Below are 5,701 nucleotides of genomic sequence, written 5' to 3'. Positions count from 1 at the left end.
TAGTCTTCAAGCTCATGAATGGCAGAAGGAGGTTTAATGGAATCTCTACTATATGAGCCTCAGTTCCTTTGGGTCCTCAATAGGGAACTCCTTCTTGCTTAAGAGACGTCCCATGAGGTCTTTCTCATTGGGATTCACGTCCTCTCCTTCCTCTCTAGGTTCGGCCATATTAATTATATCAATGGCCTTGCACTCTCTTTTTGGATTTTCTTCAGTATTGCTTGGGAGAGTAGTAGGAGGAGTTTCAGTGACTTTCTTACTCAGCTGGCCCACTTGTGCCTCCAGATTTCTGATGGAAGACCTTGTTTCACTCATGAAACTTAAAGTGGCTTGGACAGATCAGAGACTATATTTGCTAAGTTAGAGGTATTTTGTCAAATTCTTTGTCTGTTGCTGAGAAGATGATGGAAAGGCTTGCTATTGATGAGCCTGTTTCTTCCACCATTATTAAAGCCTTGTTGAGGCTTTTGTTGATCCTTCCATGAGAAATTTGGATGATTTCTCCATGAGGGTTATAGGTGTTGCCAAACGCTTCCCCATGTAATTTACCTCTACCATTGCAGAGTTTCAGGATCATAAGCTTCAACTTCAGAAGATGCCTCTTTAGTACTATTGGATGCATTTTGCCATCCATTCAGACTTTGAGAAATCATGTTGACTTGCTGAGTCAACATTTTGTTCTGAGCCAATATGGCATTCAGAGCATCAATTTCAAGAACTCCCTTCCTTTGAGGCATCCCATTATTCACGAAATTCCTCTCAGAAGTGTACATAACTGGTTATTTGCAACCATGTCAATAAGTTCTTGAGCTTCTGCAGGTGTTTTCTTTAGGTGAATGGATCCACCTGCAGAATGGTCCAGTGACATCTTAGAGAACTCAGACAAACCATAATAGAATATATCTATCATGGTCCATTCTGAAAACATGTCAGAAGGACATCTTTTGGTCATCTGCTTGTATCTTTCCCAAGCTTCATAGAGGGATTCACCATCTTTTTGTTTGAAGGTTTGAACATCCACTTTAAGCTTGCTCAGCTTTTGAGAGGAAAGAACTTAGCCAAGAAGGCCTGACCAGCTTATCCCAAGAGTCCAGGCTATCTTTAGGTTGAGAGTCCAATCATGCTCTAGCTCTGTCTCTTACAGCAAAGGGAAAAGCATAAGCCTGTAGACTTCAGGATCTACTCTATTAGTCTTAACAGTCTCAAGATCTGCAAGAACTCAGTCAAGAACTGATAGGGATCTTCTAATGGAAGTCCATGAAACTTGCAGTTCTGTTGCATTAGAGCAACTATTGAGTTTCAGCTCAAAATTGTTTGCTCCAATGGCAGGAATTGAGATGCTTCTTCCATCAAACTTGAAGTAGGTGTAGTATAATCACCAAGCATCCTCCTTGCATTATTGTTGTTGGGTTCGGCTGCCATCTCCTTTTCTTGTTCGAAAATTTCAGCAAGGTTGTCTCTGGATTGTTGTAATTTAGCTTCTCTTAGTTTCCTCTTCAAGTCCTTTCAGGTTCTGGATCAGCTTCAACAAGAATGCCTTTTTCCTTGTTCCTCTCATATCAAAGAGAAGAGAACATAAAAAGAAGAGGATCCTCTATGTCACAATAAAGAGGTTTCTTATTGTTAGCAGAAGAAGAAAGGGAATAGAGAAAGGAAATTCAAACACAAAGGTGAGGATAGGGCAGAGATTTGAGATGAAGAGAAGTGTTAGTGAATGAATAATAAATAGAATAAGAGAGGGACAGAAGTTTTCGAAAATAATTTTGAAAAGGAGTTAATGATTTTTCAAAATTAAGATAAGAAATAAAATTAAAATTAAAATTTAAACATTAATTAATTAAAAAGAATTTTTGAAAAAGAGGGAGGTATTTTCAAAATTAGAGAGAGAAAGTTGTTAGGTGGTTTTGAAAAGATAAGAAACAAACAAAAAGTCAAATAGTTAGTTGAAAAAATTTGAAAATCAAATTTAAAAAGATAAGAAGATAAGAAGATAAGAAGTTAGAAAAGATATTTTAAAATCAATTTTTGAAAAAGATAAAATTTTGAAAAAGATATGATATAAAAGATAAATAAAAAGATATGATTAAAAGATATGGTTAGAAAAGATTTAATTTTTAAAATTAAAATTAATTACTTGACTAACAAGAAACTAAAAGATATGATTCTAGAATTTAAAGATTGAACCTTTCTTAACAAGAAAGTAACAACTTCAAATTTTTGAATTAATCATATTAATTGTTAGCATAATTTCGAAAATAAAGATAAAATAAGAAAAGATTTTGAAAAATAATTTAAAAATAAATTTTGAATTAATAAAAAATGAAAAGATTTGATTTTTGAAAAAGTTTTGAAAAGATAGATTTTTTAAATTTGAAAATTTGACTTGACTTACAAGAAACAACTAATTTAAAAATTTTGACTAAGTCAACTCAAATTTTGAAATTTGAGAGAAATAGGAAAAATATATTTTTTTTTGAATTTTTAATTATGAGAGAGAAAAACATAATTATGACCCAAAACATGAAATTTTGGATCAAAACATATGATGCATGCAAGAACACTATGAATGTCAAGATGAACACCAAAAACACTTTGAAGATCATGATGAACATCAAGAACATATTATTGAAAAATTTTTGATGCAAAGAAACATGCAAGACACCAAACTTAGAAATTTTTAATGCTTAGACACTATGAATGCAAAAATACACATGAAAAATAACAAAAGACACAAAACAAGAAACATCAAGATCAAACAGGAAGACTTGTCAAGAACAACTTGAAGATCATGAAGAACACATGCATGAGATTTTCGAAAAAAAATGCATAAATTTTTAGAAAAATGCAATTGACACCAAACTTTAAAAATTGACTCAAGACTCAACCAAGAAACACAAAATATTTTTTTGTTTTTATTGATTTTATAATTTTATTTTATTTTTTTATTTTATTTATTTTTCAAAAAACATATAGGAAAAAGAAAATAAAAAATTCAAAATTTTTAAGAAGAATTCTAGGAATCTTTCAATGTTTAGCCTAAAGCTCTAATCAAGGGTTGGGATTGGCTTAATAGCCAGCCAGCTTTAGAAGATATAAATCAGGCATGCAACAGCTGATATTTCATCCAACTCTATATACATAGCCTTTTATGTTTACAAGTGGAAGCCTCAATCCAATTGAGTTAGACATGGCTTTACAGCCAGCCAAGCTTCCACATGCTTCATGAAACACTAGAATTCATTCTTAAAAATTTTGAAAAATTTTCGAAACAGGTGAGAACATTTTGAAAAATTTTTTGAAAAAAAAAATATTTTTGAAAACATTTTGAAAAGAAAATAAAAAGAAAATTATCTAATCTGAGCAACAAGACAAACCGTTAGTTGTCCAAACTCAAACAATCCCTGGCAACGGCGCCAAAAACTTGGTGCACGAAATTGTGATCATCAACAATGGCACCAAAAACTTGGTAGCGCTTTCAAACGTGAATCACACTTAGTCATAACTCCGCACAACTAACCAACAAGTACACTGGGTCGTCCAAGTAATACCTTACGTGAGTAAGGGTCGATCCCACGGAGATTGTTGGTATGAAGCAAGCTATAGTCATCTTGTAAATCTCAGTTAGGCGGATAGTAAATGTTATGGAGTTTTCGAATAATAAATAAAGCAGAAAATAAAGATAGAGTTACTCATGTAATTCAATGGTGGGAATTTCAGATAAGTGTCTGGAGATGCTTGTCCCTGTTGGATCTCTGCTTTCCTACTGCCTTCCTTCAATCCTTCTTATTCCTTTCCATGGCAAACTGTATGTAGGGCATCACCGTTGTCAATGGCTACATCCCATCCTCTCAGTGAAAAAGGTCCAAATGCTCTGTCACGGCACGGCTAATCATCTGTCGGTTCTCGATCATGTTGGAATAGAATCCCTTGATTCTTTGCGTTTTTCATCATGCCCAACAATCGCGAGTTTGAAGCTCATCACAGTCATTCAATCCCTGAATCCTACTCGGAATACCACAGACAAGGTTTAGACTTTTCGGATTCTCATGAATGCCGCCATCAATCTAGCTTATACACGAAGATTCTAATTAAGGAATCCAAGAGATATGCGCCCGGTCTAAGGTAGAATAGAAGTGGTTGTCAGTCATGCGTTCATAGGTGAGAATGATGATGAGCGTCACGGATCATCACATTCATCATGTTGAAGTGCAACAAATATTTTAGAACAGGAATAGCTGAATTGAATAGAAAATAGTAGTAATTGCATTAAAACTTGAGGTACAGTAGAGCTCCACACCCTTAATCTATGGTGTGTAGAAACTTCACCGTTAAAATTACATAAGTGATGAAGGTTCAGGCATGGCTGAATGGCCAGCCCCCAAAACGTGATCACAGGATCAAAAAATACAATCCAGGATGAAATACAATAGTAAAAGGTCCTATTTATACTAGACTAGCTACTAGGGTTTACAGAATAATAATTGATGCAGAAATCCACTTATAGGGCCACTTGGTGTGTGCTTGGGCTTACACGAGTTGAGGCTTCTTTGGAGTTGAACTCCAAGTTGTAACATGTTTTGGTGTTCAACTCTGGTTCGTGACGTGTTTCTAGCGTTTGACTCCAGAATGCAGAATGGAACTGGCATTGAGCGCCAGTTTACGTCATCTAATCACGATAAAGTATGGACTATTATATATTGGTGGAAAGCTCTGATGTCTACTTCCAACACCGTTAAGAGCGTAGCATTCGGAGTTTAGTAGCTCCAGAAAATTTATTTCGAGTGCAGGGAGGTCAAAATCCAACAACATCAGCAGTCCTTTGTCAGCCTTTATCAGAGTTTTGCTCAGGTCCCTCAATTTCAGCCAGAAATTACCTGAAATCACAGAAAAACACACAAACTCATAGTAAAGTCCAGAAATGTTAATTTTACATAAAAAACTAATGAAACATCCCTAAAAGTAGCTAAATTATACTAAAAACTATCTAAAACAATACTAAAAAGCATATAAATTATCCGCTCATCAGTTCTCTATACCTTTGGCAGAACAAATTTCTTACTTTTTAAAACACGAACAAACAATCTTTATGAAACAAAGAATAAGGTTCATCAAACGAAATAGTTTGCATCACAAAACATATTTCTACTTCTAGTTGTCATCAGCATTATATTTTCCTTAACTTCGTACTAGTATAAGAAGTTTTAAAATGTCGATTCCAATTATTTTCTTATTCTAGAATCATCTCGCACAAATAAGAATTTTCTAACTAAAGAAAATTGACTTCACAAGTTCAATTAGATGATTTCACATGACTTGCTTTAGAATACTTTTGTTATCATTTGTTTTGCACCATACTAAAGAAATTCTTTCACATGTCATGTAGTATTTGTTTAATGCATTTTTTCCATAATGCCTGACATACATAACTATTGGATTTTTTTTTCACTCAAGCATTATCAATAATACACTTTCATATTTTAGTCAAAACAAAATTCATCTTTTATCATCAACCAAAAATAAACGTTCACAATCTTTATCTTAACTTATCAAGCAGGAAAATAATTCTGTGACAGGAAAGCCATGTTCAGCAACAAAGAACCATAACAACATCAGATCATCAAATTAGAAAAGCTCAACAAAACTTCTAATCAGAAAGATTTTTTATCTAACTAACTAATCACCTAAATAATTCACTACACCT

At 33.8% G+C, this 5,701-nt stretch overlaps 1 non-coding gene across 1 annotated transcript; it reads left to right on the top strand.

The window, feature by feature from the left end:
- Positions 1–926: 926 nt before the first annotated feature.
- LOC112793026 (small nucleolar RNA R71) lies at positions 927–1,030 on the top strand. Its single transcript, XR_003197738.1, has one exon. It is a non-coding gene; the product is annotated as a small nucleolar RNA R71 (small nucleolar RNA).
- Positions 1,031–5,701: the final 4,671 nt, after the last annotated feature.

The sequence above is a fragment of the Arachis hypogaea genome, unplaced genomic scaffold (assembly GCF_003086295.3).
Source record: "Arachis hypogaea cultivar Tifrunner unplaced genomic scaffold, arahy.Tifrunner.gnm2.J5K5 arahy.Tifrunner.gnm2.scaffold_196, whole genome shotgun sequence".
NCBI classification, from domain to species: Eukaryota; Viridiplantae; Streptophyta; class Magnoliopsida; order Fabales; family Fabaceae; genus Arachis; species Arachis hypogaea.
Note: the sequence above shows the minus strand (reverse complement) of the source record. Positions and strands in the feature narration are given on the sequence as shown.